We start from the raw sequence: 19,568 nt of genomic DNA, 5'->3' as shown, positions 1-19,568 counted from the left end.
AAATCCTGACCCTTTAGAAGTTAATTAATGAAAATAGCAGCAGATTTTTCAGTAGTGAAATAATGTCTCCCCTTTTCTCCTAGTTATTTCTTTCTTTTTAAAATGACATAGCTTTACTGTGTGACAAGACAGAAAAATGGAGTGAGTTAATTTTTAAAGTAAATCTGTGCTGCAAAAACAAAACCCTATCACATAAATCTAAAGAGATGAGGACCTTTAGAGGAAAGGTGATAATTTATCCCTGATTTTTACCCTACAATAACAAAGTAGTGAATGAGATTTGTAGTGATGAGGATTTATCACCTGTCATGCAGTGTGAACTACAAGACACATTTTCTGTAGGTCTACATGCTAATATCTATTGTGTTTTAATTATATTTAGATTTGTTTAGTGATGTCAATACGATTCTATAACTTCATGTATATTATTTAGAAAACAAGCCATGTAGATGATACCCTATGATGATGTTAACTGTGACTATAGTCTTGATATCATTTCACAAATCAGAATTGCTTTCCTCCTCGCCTGATCCTGTGAGTAGGCTTTTAGAAATTACATTCACAAGAAGTGCTTACAAAAATACAGGAACAAAGTGTCCTTGTGCTGTATTGTATTATAGTGTATTCCATATGGCTGAAACTTGCTTGTACACTGTAGCCGACTCAGACAGGAAAGTCTCTGTTCGGAAATTTGCATCAAGAACGTATAAGTGAAGGCATCAAGAGATGACAGACCGCAATAAAGATGCTCCGAAGGTGCTCTCATTGCAGGTGCTCAACATCTCACTGCAAGTACCTTAGCTCTTTAAACTTTTACTTTCACTACTTTCTCTTACAGCAGGAGAGGACCTCTAATCCTCTCTCCCATCAACACAGTTGGAGTGGGATTGTGAACTGTATAGAAATAGACTTTACAGATGAGATGTAAGGTTTTTCTCAGCGAAGGCAAACAACTCCCAAATCTTTTTCCCATGTGTATAAGCCAAAACCATGTAGGCAAACCTCAGTGGTGTTTTTTGTTTGTTTATTTCCTTCTTAAGCATTTTCTGTAAGTCATTTTTAGTATTTGAATGTCACTGTAGGTTTGTTTATCCCCATTGGTAGAACTATAAATTATTTGGGGCTTGTGACTCATTTTATAAATGATTTCCTGCTGATGTTCCATGGCATTTGAAAATTAGGACCCATTATTATGCTATACACAAGCTTCATGTTTTCATAGATTTCATAGGAATTTTAAAGACTAAAGGGACTATCATATAATCCAGTCATATCATATGACCTCTTGTATATGACAGATTATTACATTTCACCATGATACCTTTAAATAGAGGCTAATGCAGTGATTCTTAAACAATGTGTTGCAGCACCCTGGGGTGCCGTGATATCCTTTCAAGGCAACGTTAACACAGTTAAGTGTGCAAACACGATTCATAAGGTAAACTCAGAGATTTCAAATCATGTTAAAAATATTCGGACATATTGTAGCCATTCTCAATTCTTTACTGCAGAAGAATTGCTCTATTTTTGTGTAGTCAAAATTTGAGTGAAAACAAAGAGACAACATTTTCCAAGGGATGCCTTGGATCTGAAAAGGTTGACCACTACTGGTCAAGTGCCTTTAGTTAGATCATTATATGTTAGCCCTCGAAGGCATTTATACACACACTTTTTTGTCCTACAACATGCTGGAGATCTGCTGCTTCAGAGCAGACTTGATTGAGTCTGCTCCACACACAAGCCGATGCGCACTATGCCACGTCGCATGCAGTTGTATAAACAGTGAAATGCACATCAGCATGCAGTAAATGGCAGCGGTGCACTTTTGAACTAAAGTACCTTCTATGTGTTTTAGTTCAAAAGTGCACCACCGTCATTTTCTCAGTGCTGATGCACATTTCGCCACTTATACAACTGCAAGCGTTGCAGCGCAGTGTGCATCAGCTCGTGTGCAGAGCAGATTCAATTAATCAAGTCTGCTCTGAAGTGACGGATCTCTGGCATGTCTCAGGACAAAAAAGTATGTGTATAAATGCCCTCAGGGACTAAACCATTGTTTGCCTTGGGTTGAGAAGGAGAGACACCAAAGTTCCACTAGTGTTAAAAGTCCCTGAAGTGGTGGGGAACTGAGAAGGTGAGATATGCCCAACTGATCCTAGAATGCAGAGGAAAGCAAAAGCCCCTGCAATCTCTGCCAATCTGACCTAGCATAAAAATCCTTCCATCCTTCTAATCTGTCAATTAATTTGAGGATCTGCATCAGTCAGACATCCACCAAAAATATTCTGTATATCTTTCAAAGTACTGGTCCAGCCAACCTTTTCTCCCTCATTCAGCGGTGGCCAATCTCTGATGCTTCAGCCAAAGATAAAGTTCCTGCACACTTTACTCAAATCCTTCTTAACTCCTGTAGCCATGCAACTAGAGACCTGAATCCTGAGAGCTGATTAAAGTAATTATCTTAATGCAGAGCTGGACATTTTATGTGCATGTTCTTCCTAGGGCCATGAGGTGAATAGAAATTAATGGATTTTCAGATTCCAAGGCTAGAGAGGACCATCGAGACCATTTAGCCAGACTTCCCTCTCCACTGCACAGTGCCACAGAGGCAGTAATATTCCTTCTAGTGTCTGAAAGAAAGACTATTTTAGAAAGAGACCTAGTAGTGTGCAAGAGGCTTTAAGCATTGGGAAGTCCATCCTCTTCACTGATAAGCCATTCCAATGTTCAGTTATTATCCTGCTAGTAGGATGTTGCATCTTAGTTTAAAGTAGATTATATCTAACTTTAATTTCCAATCACTAGATCCAGTTATGCCTTTGTCAGAAGGATTGAAGAGGCCTTATCCTTCAGTTATGTGTGTGTGGGGGGGGTTCTTCTTTTCCTTGTATATAATGGTCAAGTCAACTCTTAATCTTCTCTTCAATAAAGTGAATATGTTGAGCTCCTTAACGTTCTTATCATAAGGCTGATTTTCCAGCCCTGGTTCGCTTTTGCAATTCTCTTTCATGCTCCTTTAATATTTTCACATTCTTCTGAAAGGGTGGACACCAGCACTGTGCACAGTATTTTAGGAGCAGTCTTATTAGTGCTCTGTACAGAGGCTATTTCAATTCCTTCCTTTTATGTTTTTTCCCTTTTTATACATTGAAAGCTTGTCTAAGTACTTCTTGCCTTGGCATTGCATTAAGAGCTCATGTTGAGGTGATTATCTGTAGTGACCCCATTCTATAGACATAAACTACATTCTTGGTTTCCAGATGGATTAGCTTGCTTTTGGCTGTATTAAAATGCATTTTGTTGGATTGTGACCATTTACTAAATTATTTAAATCATTCTGTAACAGTACCCTTTCCTTCCCATTATTTACTACCTCACCAATCATTGTGTCATCTGCAGACCTTACCAAAAAGACTTTATATCATCCTTTTGATCATTCAAAAAAGTATTAGTATTGGGATAACAACACTGTATGACCTTGCTAGAAAAGAACCGCTCATTGATACTTGCTCTTTAACAACTGCATTTTGAGAGCTTTTGGTGAGCCAGTTTTTAATCCCTCTAAAGTATATCTTGTTAACTCTGTATAATGCAAAAATTTTAGTCAAGATGTCATGTGGGGCTAAGCCAAATGCCTTGCAGAAATTGAAGCAGACTTTCAGTACAGTGATCTTTATCAATCAGATTCATAAACTAGTTTTAAAAAAAAAGAAAGAAAAAAAGATGACAAAGGCAACAACAGGTATGCTTTTCACACCGATTACCATTTATCACAGTATCTCTAATTTTGAAGTGTCACAAAAATGCGTATAATTTTGTAAGTAGCTTGATGCACCAATTGCATGTATCTTAAGGTAGATGAATGAATATAGGTGAGGAAAGTACCTTTTTCAACTATGCAAATCTGAGATACGTGATGTGTGAAAGCTGAACTACTGGGAGTTATTCACAATGCCTGCATTTGCCCATTGGAGATAACAAATTATAGAAAATCTCAGGATTTTTGTTACATAAACCAAAAACACTGTTTTGTAATACAATTTTTATTTGTTGATTTCCCTCACAGCTACCTGAAATCCTCATTATACAGAACAGGGGGGTATATCTGTGAATACAGGGACATCTTGCAAAATGATAGTGTATTCACTAAATAGCAAAAGCAGAGATAATTGGTGCATTTTGAAATAAATGTATAGAGGACCAATCCTCTTAACCCTTTTATAAATAGTGATCCTTACTAACCCAGAGTGGAATGTGCAAATTGTCTGCATAGGGCTTAAGTGTGATTTAATGGCAAATAGGATTTGGGTTGGCCCTCAGCCAGGATGGTTTCACCCCATTGATGTCCTTATTAATCATCTGAGAGAGGCCTTTTCATGTGAGTAATTTGGTCCCAAACTGGAAGCTATTTCTAGTGAATTCTTATTTCTTCTTTGGCAATATTTCAATTGGCTGAAACTATTCTAACCATTTCTGCTTGACAGCAAGATTGTGCCCAACATCTTGTTGCTGCCTGAATATTGTGTCTCCCATTGAAATGTATACTTAGAAACATAGAAAGTACAGCTGTACGGGACCTCAGCACATCATCTATGTCACTGCCGTGCACTGCAGCGAGGAGTCCGGGAGCCTCAGAGGCCATCAGGTGGGTACTTGTGACGCTTGGAGTGGAATTAATTAGGCGGACACTTATTGGTTGCAAAGCAAGATTATTTACTCACGCCGTCAAGGTGGTGAACAACGGAGGTCAGAGGTACTTGGTTAGTTACAGCTTAAGAGTTCGTAGGTCGGTCTGCATAAGTGTTCGGAAATGGTCGGGCAGAAATGGTCGGGCCGGCAGTCGTTGATTTACATCTGAGATTGGGTTGAGACGGGGGGGGGAACTGACAAGTGATCAAATTGTCAGTTACTCTGACACATATGTTCAAAGGTCTCCAAGGTGTGTGCGGAGGTCCCCGTCTTCACGGAAGTGTATGTGAGTTTTATTTGTATAATAGCCAATTGCTTTTCGCCACATCATAAATGTAATTAGAATTGCCAATTACATAGCGGTTTTTGCTAGGGTAATTTCACAGGGCTACTCCCCGTTTTCTTTGACCAATTATAATGATTTATGTAAAGTACAGAAGGCTGAGTTTCATTTCTAGTTAGTGGCGCAGTTATAAATCTCTTTGTTGGCATGCATAGCAAAGGAGGCTGTTACTATCATTTTGTTAACCCTTAGTTAACCTAGTGCAGAATAAAACTGCTTTAACTGGTATCTCTTGCTTGTGGCATGGGCACTTACTTAATTGGGTTGTGACGATCTACTCCAACCCTCTGCTCCAGACAGGATTATCCCTACCCAAACCATCCCATACAGTACTTGTTTATCCTATTTCTAAAACTACAAACAACCCTTTTGCACAACTACAAGTTGTATTGCCCCAAAACACCAAGAACACCCTAACCATGGGGGATAAGGGCACTGTCAATGTCTTGCTGCTGCAAGGATTGTCAAAGTATACTTGAGAGATCCAAGGAAGAGGTCCATGTCTGTGGCTACAGAGGAAGGTAAAACGCCCCCACAGTCCGTGCTGATCTGTCTGGGGTAAAATGCCTTCCTAATCCCAAATGTGGTGATTTGTCTGACCCCGAGTGGAGGGGCAAGACCTGCTATCCAGGAGCCTCCAGATTTTAGTCCCAGCAGGAGCACTGGCACACCTCAGTCAAATCCCCAACATTGGCTGCAACCAATGTTGCAGTGCTTTTGAAGAAGGTGAAACCTCCTCTGATTTCTGGCAACAGAAGGGTAAAATATCCTTCATGGCTCCATGTGGCAACCAGTAAAGATTAGAATAATGGGACAATCCAAACACCCTCCTGGGGACAGCAAACATCTCCAAACATCACATACCCTAGCTGGAGACCCAGATTTCCTGTCTGTAATCTTATCCCCTTCAAAAATTTATTCTAGGCTGAATTTAATCTTCTTTCATTACTAATCTGGTTGTGGAGCTCTCCATTCTGCTGCTGAGCATAGTGTTCTCCAATACCTGCCTGCTGAGGACTGCAGAGCTCCAGGTATAGCTCGAGCTATATTGGTCAACTGGAGCTGACCAATGCTTATCCAACCTCTTCTTGAAAAACTTAAATTAAGGAAATTCCACAATTTCCCTAGGCAGTCTAATCTATTACTTCACTTTTCTAATAATGAAGTTTTTCCTGATATGCAAACTAAACCTATTTTGCTGCAACATCAAACCATTGCTCCATATCATACTCTCTGCAGAGACAGAGAAAATGTATTCACTGTCTTCTTTATACAGCCCTTCAGATATTTGAAGGCTGCTATTATGCCCCTCTTAATTGCCACTTCCACCAGCTGAACATGCCTGTGGTACTTCAACCTCTCCATGTATGGCTTGCCATCCAAGCCCGTTATTATTTTTGTTGACCATCTCTCTAAACTTTATCACATTGTTTTCAAAATGTGGAGCCCAAAATTGCACATAGTAGTCTAGATAAGGCCTAACCACTGCTGAATGAAGAGGCATTATCACGTCCCTTGTCTTGCACCTAATGCTTGTATTAATGTGGCCCAGAATGGCAGATGCATGTTGAGTCTGATTCACCAAGACTCCTAGATCCTTCTCTGTAGCACTGCCATGAATGCCATGTGCCCCTGGAGGCTGGGGGGGGGGCATGGCAAGCTCCCGCACACGGTGACAACACTGTCGGTGGTGGGAGTGTGGCGGAGGCAAATGGAAAACTGCCACTGGCAGCCACAGCGCTGTTGGCCGGAGGGGATGTGGGGGGTTGGCGAACACTGACCAATGGTCAGTGACCACCCACAGACACCACTGGCAGTGGCAGTGGCTAGCAGCAATCACAGACTGCCCACAGATGCCACCGGCAGTGTCGGCAGTGCCTTTTTGCAGGGGTGCACTGCCACGCTCAGGGGGTGCATGTGCACCCATGTGCAACCCTACATGTTGCCAATGTGCTGCCATCCATCCAGTTGTCACCTATCCTGTATTCATATTTTTGATTATTCTTCCTTAGGTGTAGCACCTTGCATTTATCAGCATTGAACTGCATCATGTTGGGTCTACTGCAGCTTTCAAATCTATTAGGTTCATTTTAAATTGTCCTCCAGTGTATTTGCAATCCTTCCCAGTTCCATGTTGTCTGCAGATTTGCTCAGGAAGCTCTTTATGCCAGCATCCAAATCATTAATAAACATGATGGAAGGCAGATTGAACAGTACTGAGTAGTACGGTATGAGACCCAGGTGGCAGCTCTGATGAGCAGGCCCGAAGATTTCATAGACATAGACAAGATGTTACATTCGTAAAATTTTGACAAGGCAAGTACTGTAATAACTTGCCACTACAGGAGTCATAACCTGTTTTAGCATGCCAAATTAGCACCTTTCCATTTCGCTTTCATCTTGGGGTTCTGCATGGAGTAGATGGAATCATTCTTTCAGATGAGGACAATAGATGAACACTCTTGGGAATGGAGTAGCACCTGGAGAGTCTGTTTCCATTGCAGATAAAATCTTCCTGGCACTCTTCTGAGGCCGTATGGCTTTGCACTGCCATCTACAGAAAAAGCTACTATTTTTTTTCAGAAATAGAAGAGATACTCCTACTAATTGTGAAGAGCCAGCTTTTGGAGGTAGGATAGGTTGGAAGATTTAGTTCATTAGCATATTGCCTAGCATATGAATTTTATACCGTTGTCATTTTGAAAGAATTAATTCCCAAATAATATGTAATGATTATTTATTTAGTCATTCAATTTATATAAGTTAATTGATTAAAGCAAAGGGAATTTGGCTTTTCTTGTCACATGAATAAGCCATATTACTACTAACTTTTGCATACATAGTTCTGAATATGTGGGAGGTTAAATGGAATAAGTGGTACCGTATAGCTCTTTAATTTACCCCCTGGGGAAAAATGGTGAAAATGGTGAAATTTTCTAAGGGTCAAGTCCTGCCTGTAAAACCTTCTTTGGGTTGCTATTGATCCTAAATTGTAAAGAATTCCATTGTGAGAGAGGCTTATTTACTTAAAGATTTGTAGGATGGAGTCAGCCTTTAAATATCCATAAATACTGACCAAAATTATTTTTTGGGATAAATTAAGAACCATCTGGTATCATCTATTATTTTATCCTCCTCAATTTTTGTAGGTATATATGTGCAGAAGTCAGCAGCTACTGTATTACAGTTTCTTCCTGTGCTGAGAAAGGCCAAATGACCTTCTCCTTATCTCTTAAACTTATATTCCTTTGAAACAGAGGATTAATCCTTTCACTTCAAATAATGGCATAAATTCATGTGCTAGCCAATGAACTAATGAACTAAATCTTCCAGTGGGCTAACCTTGAGGAGCATGCTCTCAAAAATGAAGTAGCTTCTTCTATTAAAAAAAAAAAAAATCTACTTCATATGTAGCTGAAGGTGAAGGCATGACGTGGGCCATATTTAATTCCTAAAACCCTGTATGACATTTTAAACAGAAAATAGCACTAGTTCATGCATTTGCAATAATTTTCCGAAGTAAAAATCCTTTTTTGTCGGTTTCAGATATTGCCAAGTGCCCATTAATATCAGCTGGAGTTATAGATGTGTGCAAACCTACAAATCCTTACTGTCATGTACATCTGGTCAAAAAATGCTATTGAAGTGAAATTTCAATGACAAGAAAGACATAAAAATTCAAACAATATTTTTTTATATTCTAACCACTTCTGCATATGTGAGAAATCCTTCAGGCAAGTAATTCCACTGAAATTAATAGGACTAACTGTGAGAGCTAAACTGGTGAGTTAAATTTTGCAGGACTGGGTCTGTCATTATATAATCTGAAAAAAGCAAAACAGTTGATTAGATTGCAGAATACAGGAAGAATTCAAGTTCTAAAGGGACATTGGAACATGTACAGGGTTTTTTTAAATGTTGTCAAGGGCAAAAATGTTTCTTTTGAGCCAAATGCTAACAGATTTACTTTATCTCTTTTTCCACTTTTAAAAATAATCAAGAAAAGTCACACCAAAATAGCTGGTTTCCAATATCTGTTATATAAATATTAAGGAATATGGGCATAAGCAGGCACTTCAATTGAACACGTACATACTGGATGTTGTACAAATTTGTCTGGTACCCACATCCTAAGGAGTGAAAATATAAACACAAGCTGGATTTTGGTGCAATTGTCTCAGCATGTTCGATCTTAGTGCTTGGTTTTCATTTATGATGAATATTCTTATACTTTCATGACTGCTTTCAAATTAGTTTAAAGTAAGTGAGCTTAAGTCTAAATTAGGTCTGCAAATCATTTCACATTTGCCAAAAATGTTTAGGTGTTAATTGGATGACTGCCACTTCTGGTCACTACTACAGCTGTTTGTTTATAAACTGGGGAAGCCATTTCCCCAGCAGCTATTTTTTGTTGTTGTTAATGCTAAAAAGCATGGGAGGGAGACAAAATTCTGAGTTTGATAGGAAATTGCATATTGATATATTAAAGAATGCTTATATTGAGCAGGTCTCTAAGGATATGCAAACATAATGATTGTGAGGAAGTAAAAAATGTGCTTTTTTCTCATGCAAACTTGCAGAATTTACATAATCAATGTTTCTTTTATTATTTACTTTTATACTCCCACCAGATTGCAAGATGCATAAGACACATAAGAGGTGTCACAGGGCCAGTTTACAAGAGAAAAGGCTGTGGGGATTGACACACAGTCAGGGCGTCTAGTTTTGCTCCTGTGGGTAAAGATCAATTGTGTAAAGACTTGAAGAACTGAGCTCTGAGCTGAGCAATAGACAGATGAAGCATGGGAGAGCATATCCATTCGTTTCCCTGACACCCCTAAAAAAGGCTGATTTCTAGCATATCAAGCAGCAGGAGCATGGGAATTGCTATGTCAGTGGGTCCATCTACTCTAGCATCCTCTTTCCCACAGTAGCCTATCTGGTTGTAATGCAAATATTACATAGCACATTACAGTGTCCAAACAAACAAACTTTCCCTTTATTTAGCATGTTCACCTTAAAACAAACATCTTCAGCTCCTTGCACTCAAATCCAGTAAACCAGAAACAGATGACAAGTTGGGTTGGGGTTTTTTTGGGGGGGGGCGGGGGGGGGACGACACTAAGCATTGATGGGGGGGGGAGGAGTTATATTACACGTCCCAGAATAATAATTTGCAACAATTAGGAAGAAATCAAACACTTGGGGTGGGGAGCAAAGAAAAAAAAATCTTGCCCTAGGCAAATATTTTGATAATCTATGACATTGGATGTGACAGGTCACATTTCAAAGGGAAAAGCCGGTGCCTCTCAGATGCATCTTTATGAATTAAGGATGACAATCCTCCCAGGTAGTGGAATAGCAGCCTTCATCTACCTGAAGGGGGGCTCCAAAGAGGATGGAGCTAGACTGTTCTCAGTGGTGGCAGATGACAGAGCAAGGAGCAATGGTCCCAAGTTGCAGCAAGGGAAGTTTAGGTTGGATGCTGGAAAAACTCTCTCACTAGGAAAGTGAAGCACGGGAACAGGCTGCCCAGATCGCTGGTGGACTCTCCATCCTTGGAGGTTTTGGAGAATCCCTTGGCTAGGATGATCTAGTGGGGCTGGTCCTGCTTTGAGCAGAGGGTTGGACTAGATGACCTTCCGAGGTCCCTTCCAGCCCTCATTTTTCTACCGTTTGGCAATGCCTAGAGAAAGGGGTTGGATCATAAGGGCCGGCTTGGCATCCTTTCCTTTCTTTCACTGTTTTCTTTCTTCCACAGTGGTGACACTCCTGACTTGCACGGTGGTGAGGCCGGGGAGGGGGGATTTCTGGGCTGTGGAGGCTGGCGGGCTGCTGCTAAGGTGGGGGGCGGCGGGCTGCTCCCCCCCTCCCCCCGCCGCCACCGCCTCGGCTTCCCCGGAGCAGGCGGGCGAGGTGGAGGGGGAGAAGAGCCCCGTCCCTCAGCCCGCTTGGCCTGGCGCCCTGCCGGAAAGAGAAGCAGGTGCCCCCGGCCCCGCCGGCTGTGAGGGAGATCCTGCGTCTCCTCCTCCTCCTCCGCCCGCTCCGGACTCTGCAGCAGCGCGGGAGCAGCAGCACGGCGGCGGCGGCTGGCGGGGGAGCTCCCTTCCCCGCCTCCCCGCCGGCATGCCCGCCCGGCTGCCCCCGGCGCCGCGCCCCTCGCCCGCCTGAGCGCGGCGGGGGCCGCCGGCGGCTGCCACCCCCGTCCTCCCGCCACCCCCCGGCACCAGCCGCCGCCGCCGCGCCCGCGCCTATGGAGCAGCCGGCGGGCAGCTCAGCCCCGGGGCGAGGTAAGGCGCTGCCGCCTGTTGCACCGGCCTGCGTTGGGGGGCGCCGGGGGCGGGGGCCGCCTAGCAACTCGCGGGGAAGTTTCGCGGGGCGGCGCTGAGCTGTGTCTTGTGCCCTGCCGAGCCCGGGCTGTCATCCCCGGGGCCGGGGAGGGGGGCTCGGCTGCGGCTCCCTCCTGCCCGGGGGCGCCGGGGCGGGGCGCCTGCGGGGCCCGGCTGCAGCTGGAGCCCCCCCCCCCAGATGTGGAGCGCGGGGGGGCCGCATTCGGGCGCCTCCCCGGGGGGGGGGCTGTTCCGCGGTGCCTCCCGCCTGCGGCTCGCTCGCCAGACGAGCAACAAATGGCAGCAGCGGGCTGTGGCCGGGCTGCGGTGGCGGCGGCTCCTCCCAGGTGAGCTGCGGGAGGCGGCCGGGGGCTCCGGGGAGGTGGCGGGGACCCCGGGGGTCCCCCCACTCGGCCCCCGGCCCGGGCTCTGCGAGCGCTTCTCCGGCCACGTCGGCCCGGGCTGCAGGAGAGCCGCCGGGCCGGGCCGGGCCGGGCTGGGCCGGAGCAGGGCGCTGCTGGCGTGACCTTAGCGCCGGGATGCGGGTGGCGGAGCTGCTCCGGGTGCCGGAGTGTGCACGCGTCTGGGTCTCTGTGGATCCCGGGGTGCGTGTGTGACTGCGTGTACAGCCGTGTGTGTCCGTACACGTGTGCTTCTCTGTATGTCCTGGTGTGTGCGGGCGTGATTGTGTGTGTACCGGAGTGGGCACAAGTGGGATTCCCTGTATATTGGTGTGCCTGTGTGATTGCGTATACTGGAGCATGTGCACGTGTGTGTGCAAGTGTGATTTTCTGTCTGTACCAGAGTGTGTGTGCATGCACATATGTACACATGTGTTTCTCTGTGTGTACTGGATGGAGAGTGTGTGTGTGTGTGTGTGTACACATGTGCTTGTCTGTGTGTACCGGAGTGTGAGTGTGTACACATGTGCCTGTCTGTGTGTACAGTCTGTGTGCACATGTGATTTGCTGTATTTACCAGACTGTGTGTGTGCACGTGTGCGCACACGTGATTTTCTGTGTACCAGAGTGTGTGTGTGTGTGTGCACATGTGTGTGCATGTGGTTTACTGTGTGTACTGGAGTATGTGTGTGCACATGTATGTGTGTGCACATGTGATTCTCGGTGCATACTGAACTGTGTGCATGTGTGTGTGCACATGTGTTTCTCTGTGAGTACTATAATGTGTGCGCACATGTGTTTCCCTGTGTGTACTATAGTGTATGTGTACATGTGTCCTGGGATGTGGACACGGATGAGTCTTCATGTAAACTGATGTGCATGTATGAGATTTCTCTGTGTATTAGAGTGTGTGTGTGTGCATGTATGTGCATGTGTTTGTGTGTACTGGAGTGTGTGTGTGTGCATGGGTGTGTGAGATTCTCTGTGTACTGGTGTGTGTGAGAGATTCTTTGCATATACTGGTATGTGTGTGCGTGCATGTGATTGTGTGTGAGATGCATTTGAAATTGGATAGTATCTCACTGTATGTTGATGTCTTGATGCCAGTATATGTGTCCAGAAATTCTTTTGCCAATTCAGAAGCCAATACTGTTCCAAACTCAATGGTGGTATTATTTTTTCTTTCCTTTTTTTGGTTTCTGCCTTCAGAATAAAACATTTTAACAATCTCCTCTACTAGATAACTGGACAGGGAAATGTCTTGATTATAGAATAAAACAGCCATGTCACATAAAAGGCATCAGTGCCCTGTATATTTATGCCATTGCTGGGGGGTGGGGGGAGGAGAGAGCTTAGCATATAGGGTTAGCATGAGAGAAGTAAGCACCCAGCATTTGTCGTATCTTTGAGGCAAATAGGCTGTTGTTTTTAAAAATACATTAATTTATTTTAGAAAAGTCTTTTTTCCAAATATTTGCAGCAGAGAGAATACCATATGTTGGAGTATAAAACTTGGGAGAGAACGAATTTCGTTTGAAGGATGGCTGTAATTTTTCTGGTGTTAAATCATGTAACAACTTATCAGTTCAAATGTCAAGATGCTTGTCATGCCTAGTTGGCTAATGGGAGCCTTTAATACACAGTGGTGTTCCTAGGGCTTACCATTTTGATATTATTTTAGTAACATCACTGAAGGGGACACGCAGAATGAGTGTATAGCTTGTTTTGGAGGGAATGATCACTGTAATTAATTTTCGGAATACACCAACTCACAAAAACCTATGCAGTGTTCAGAATGAATTGGTTCCTTTCATTTGCATGCATAGGATTTAAGTATTAATCTTATTCACAGTGTCAGTAATGTTGAAGGAATTACTGGCTCAGTTTTGCAGTTTTTATTTGCACAAATAGTCTGGGGGGGGGGATTTCAGAGCCGTTACTCATATTCATGGGTTATTCATATGACTGGAGGTTGCAGGATCATGCCCACTGTCCAGTAGCCATGACATGGCATTATATGAAGACTGCTCATTTTGAATCCAGCAAGAAATCTCTCATTTGACTTCATCAGGAGCAGAGCTGGTGGCTCAGTCCAAATCATCTCTCTTTTGTCTGTTTACTGCTGACAGACCATTAAAATTCAGACTGAAATGCCAAACTTGTGTTGACTTCAACATGAGCAGGGTATGCTTCTCTGGGTACTCAGTGCCTTGAATTTCTGATGACTTGAGGAGACTTGAGACTGCCGAGTCTTTAGAAGAGATATTTTTCATTAGAGGATCGGGCCCTTGTTAAGCTAACAGAAAGGTATATACGTTGTAGTTGTCTGTGCTACAAAAGATTAGCAATTAAGCCACATGTTTTGCCTCAAATTGATAAAAATATGTAGTTTCATGAACAGGAAATAATTTGGGTCCAGTCCTATACCACTGAAGGCAATAGGCGTTTTACCACTAATATTAGCAGACATGAGATGGAGGCTTCAACCTTGTTTACATATAAATTTCATAATGACCTCTAATTAAAACACAAAAGATAGGGCCCTATCCCTTTAAAACATTTTAGAACACTAGTACCTTCATGGCAAGGAGGACCAGGTACATAATTTGCCAGCTTAGGAAGTAAGCTCAAAACTATAGATTTAAAATTTAGAAATAAATGCTGACTATTCATTTCTAGCATTGGTTTTTGAACCAAGATATTCTAATCTAAACAGCCTTTTTGCATGCAAGTAATTAATGAGGCACCAAGCCTTTTTTGTCTTATTTGTGTGAGTTGTGTTGTGATGTTCTCTTCAGCTAGAATACCCACGTAAGCAAAGCAAGCAGGGTTTAGATTGCTAGTGATAGATTTAGAAAAATTATAAACCTTTTCATTTAATTGAGAATGTAAGCAAGATGGCAAAATATTGGTAAATGCTAGTTGTTATTGTTTCATTTAGTGAGAAGACTAGCTAGGGGTTGTACTTAAGAATCTGACAAATACAGGGTTTAAATATAAATTATAACATTTAAATTACTCATCATGAGCACAATCCAAGCCCATTGAAATCTATAAAAGAAAATTGGCTTTGATGGGATTTGGATCAGTCCCCATCTGAGAATGCCAACAGCAGAACACAAGCAAAGTTTCAAAATATTACTTCTGAGTTTTTGCTGCTTCTGGTATAATAAGCGATCAAGTGTAAAGAACATGTATTGTCTTGATGTACTGTCAATATATGCATATAATTATAAAACTTAGGAAGCTAAATGCTGAACAAGATACCTGATATTAAAATGATAGTGAGAATCGATACACTTTTTCCTTGAACTAAGAATGAATTAGTGGAGTCCATGGAATTTATAATATTTATCTTGCTCTGCTTAAACAGGGTTTTTTCAGAGCTTATTTAATAAAAGTAAATTTGGAAATGTAGGGATTTTTTAGGACATCTGAACTCTTGCTAACAAGCCAAGAATGCACATGTCCACAGCAGCTATAAGTAAGAAATTTGCCACATAGTAAACACTTTTTAAATGGTGGTTATTTTATCAATGAAACCATATATATGTGCATGTTAGTAATGAACCCAATACAACACAGGTGAGGCAGGATCAAATATGGAAAATTCAGATTTATATTTTGCCTTTTAGTGTAGTACAGAGGTTCTCAAACTGTGGTCCGTGAGCTCCATTCCGGTGGTCCGCAGAAAGGTTGCGGAACAATCGAGAATATCTGTACTTGTTAGGTAAGACTACTCATATTAAAATACGAGCTGTGTGCTTTGATTTGTAGAACAAAAAAAAGTTTAAGTGGGCCACCAAAACCTTCAATAATTTTCAAGTGGCCCATGGAAAAAAAAGTTTGAGAACCACTGGTCTAGTGCATTCAGTAAAATAAACTAAGTCTACTCTTCTTCCATTTTGTTACACTTTGTGAAAGTTGATCTGGATGTGCAGCACTCATATAAACATATCCAAAACAAAACAATAGGGTTCAGTCAGAATGTAATATTGTTTTTTCCCTTACTGTTTTATCTCAGCTAATGATTTGGAGAAGTAATTGCCAAACCCAGCACAGAGGAGGCTCCCATTACTTAAACAATGATTAAGGCATATGCTCTTGAATCATGAGGATTTCTGCATATAACTGGTTTCTCCAGGTATAGTGGATGATTTGCATTGTAAACTTCCTGACCCTAAAGATTGTACTTGTGGTCCAACTGATTTTATGTAGGGCCTAAGTTTGGACTTGAAAGGTACCATTCACAACATTTACTACTATTTCACAGGAAAGATTTCAGGCTCTATCAACTTCTAGTCTTATCCCCAATATTTAAATACTCTTTGGAGTACAGTCATTGAACAAAGGTTGTAACTTGTTTTATTTTCATTCCAGTTTCAACAGTGGACATGGGGAAAAATCTTTCACCATACGGATGGGTATGGTTCCCAAGTTCTGTGCTTTGTTGGCAAGGAAAAGGCAATGGTAGCCAAATTAAAGTGGCTGTTTTGTCTCTGGATGGTGCTCTTTTGTAAGAATGAAGGAAGGAGAGAAAAGAGAAATGGCAGCAGAATGGGGAAGGAAGATTCAGTAGATGAGTGGATGCAGTAAATGGTAATAGCTTCGTGACTTTTATCAAATCTCACAGCCTAGGATTTGGAATTTCCAGTTTAAATATCCTGCTATGCCACAGACTTCTTGTGTGATATGAGGCAATTCACTTGGGTCTAGATCCTCAAAATTAACTTAAGTCTTATTGATTTCAGTAGGAGTTAGTTGCTTAAATAGCCTTGAGAAGTTGGACATGAGTTTCTTTGTGCCTGATACTTGATAGTAAAGTTTCTTTGCCTCCTAAGTAAGGAGGAAAGTAAGTCATATTAAAGATTGTGACCTTCATGTGAATATAGGTGCATATTGATAACTTTTACTGTGATTTGTTTGGTCAGAGTCCACCCTGGACTTCCTTTAGGGCTCATCTAGCTAATATATTTAAAATAGGGTTGCTCTGGCTATGTGTGTTTTTTAAAATACATTCACTAACATTTACAAAATATCTCTATTTATTTTACTCTAAATAAATTCTTAAAGTGTCCCTAGCATAGCCCTCAGCCAGCTAAACTGAGATGAAGATGTTACCACAATGAAAAGGTTATGGCTAGGTGAGAGAGAATTGCAGAGAATGGGACAGCAGGTAAGGTGATAGAAATGATAGAGGAGAGTGTGAAAATGGGATGGTGTTCTGGCTGGGTGACAGGAAGGAAAAAAATATTATTAATTATTTAAGGAAAGATAAATGAGGAGACAGATTATAAAGAAACAATAAGAGAAGAGACAATAAGGAAGAGACTAGAGAATAAACAGAAGGATGAAAAAAAGAAAACAATCAGGAAAGAGGAAAACAGAATATGTCTGGGAAGGGACTGAGGCTGAGGGAAGGAATAATAAGAAAAATTGCTTAGAGGTTTTCATTTGGAGAATGTTGTATTATTTATTCATATTACAGTACTGTCATAACAGATGGTCCACATTTCAGTCATGTTGTGGAAGCCTGACAGAACGTTCTGCTGCTAGGGGTCAAGCCACATTGCTGCATAGTGTTACCATTGGTCACATAGCTCCATTAATAAGGCATGTATTTTTAAAAGTGACATGCCTTTAGTAGCTGGTGATCTTAACAGTATATCTTATGGATGATATTTCTGTTAAACAAATCTTCAGCTGCATTTGTGACAACTATGCCAAACACTATCATTTAGTTTATAATGATGCTATTTTAAAGTTGCAGTGAAGGGAAAAGGGACCAAATCACGTAGGTTCTCCCCATGCAAATAGTCTCATTGACTTCAGTGGGACTACTTTAATAAAAAAGAGGGTTTAGGTCAGCTTGGCTAAATATGTAAAAGATGAAATAATGTTTTGTTTTGTTTTTTGATAGTAAAAGTAATGGGAGCTGAAGGCACTCAGCTACTTTGCCAGAGTACTTGCAGGATTGAATACTGTACTTCTGTTGTGAGTTAATGGGATATTTGGGGGTGGGGGGAGGGTGGCGGAAAGTCTTCATTTGATAGACTGGAAAATCAGATCACTTGAGAAGATTCTATCTTTTCTCACCACATTTTTTATTATATATTTTATGTATAAGTTATGAAGACAAACTTACAGCCCATTTATAGTACTCAGCAAAAAGTAACATTTCATGTTCAAATGAATTTATCTTATGTATAGTTCAACTATATATGTTAAAAGCAAGTTAAACCAGATCAAGTTGCTTTTATGAATTAGATTCTTCAGGATGAGCACAGTCTCATTCTTCTCTATTGGAATAAAATTCTAACAACATTTTTCAAATGTGTTGGATCATTCACAAAATCATATATTATTAAGCAGGCAAAATGTCCATATGTATCTTTTATTAATGAAACTTTAGTCATACAAGTGTGTTAAAATTAAGTACAGTTTGCCTGTCACTTATTTTTCTCTTTTTTCTGTTCTCTTGCCTTGTACAGTGAAAAAGAGTGCTGTCAGTTTAACTTTGTTTGTATTCAGTTTCACTTCTGAAATCTTAATTCTACAATATTTGGGTATCAAGTACTGCAAGACCAACCATTTTATGGAATTTTACAAATATTTTTGTAGAAAAATATATCCTTAGTTTTTATTTTGAACTAATGGCATTGTATTCAAATAGCCTTCCTTATGAAATGTGTCCTACACCAAAGTGAGTTCATTGTTAGTCAGAAAAATGTAGTAGCAAGTGTAGATTTGGATGTAAAATTGTTGCAGGGAAGGATGAAAATATGAAGGGAAGCTTAGATCAATAAACTGGTCTTTCTCAAATCATTGGACTTGAGACACCCCTTGATAACTCTTTTGAATTGAATGGCAACCAATTACAAAAATGAATTTGTTATATTAGTATTATATTATAGTGGCTTACCTCCTTGCAGAGGGCTGGGGCAGGGGGGGATAGGGAATTGTTCGGCAGGGACAGCCTGTGCCTGAGCTTGTCTGTTTAGCTTAAATGCTTATCTCCTCACAACTGGGGGCACCCTTCATAGGATCTGCTGTTCCCAGGCACCTGATTGAAAATCACCACACTAGACATTTCATGGAATTGGGAGTCAGGAGATCCAGCACCTAATTCTTAACAGTAGTGACACATCCTTTTTGCATACCACAATGTCAATTTAAAGCATATGAAAAGGTAGTACAGCTTTATTATAACAAGTCTTGTTTATAATAATCCCTTGCGTTTAAAAATCCCAGAAGCAGGATATGATTTTTTTTTCATTATTATGATGCAGTAGATTGACTAACCTCATTGTAGTGAACAAGCTGTTTTCATGAACTTTTTCTCCCAGTCCAGGGGTGGCTAGTTGTAGTGACGGTTTTATGTGACACTTTTTTTATTATTACTGGATATTGGTATTATTATGCTGTCTAAAAATACACTTGTTTTGTAGTAAATAAAGAACTAACAGTAAAATTAAACATAATCAGGTTGTTGGGATGGCAGTTTTTTCTGTCATTCTTTGGCTTGGGCTTTGTTGACACCCATAGGGCTAAGTTGTTGAAATCAGTGACCTTGGAATGATACCAGGTTTTGACCAAATTTATAATATAAAATTAATATTAACAAGTATATGTTGTTGACTCAATTGGATACTGGAGGACAGGATCTTGTATCTGTATGGCGTGTCAAGATCTGCGAGATTCTATTTCACAGGAGAAACACGCTTTTTTTTGTTTTGTTTTGTTTTTTACTCTCAAGTCCAGAATGAAGTTTTTGTTCAAGAATTTGAACAAAAGCCCTTTATAAAG

General features: G+C 41.1%; 1 protein-coding gene across 4 annotated transcripts in view; it reads left to right on the top strand.

Annotated features, from left to right (window-relative positions):
• The window catches only part of LRRC3B (leucine rich repeat containing 3B), a 207,440-nt gene that overhangs the window by 85,123 nt on the left and 102,749 nt on the right, over positions 1 to 19,568 (top strand). For 2 of the 4 annotated variants that reach the window (XR_009462589.1, XR_009462588.1), the window contains exon 1: positions 11,021 to 11,322. The exons of 1 other annotated variant lie outside the window; for it this stretch is intronic. The gene's annotated coding sequence lies outside the window, so the exon portion shown is untranslated. Of the gene's footprint in view, positions 1 to 11,020; positions 11,323 to 11,626; positions 11,709 to 19,568 lie in introns of those variants that run through there. One more of the 4 variants, XM_019498069.2, reaches the window with a different exon arrangement.

The sequence above is a fragment of the Alligator mississippiensis genome, chromosome 5 (assembly GCF_030867095.1).
Source record: "Alligator mississippiensis isolate rAllMis1 chromosome 5, rAllMis1, whole genome shotgun sequence".
NCBI lineage: Eukaryota > Metazoa > Chordata > Crocodylia > Alligatoridae > Alligator > Alligator mississippiensis.
This window is presented reverse-complemented; position numbering and strand designations above follow the sequence as displayed.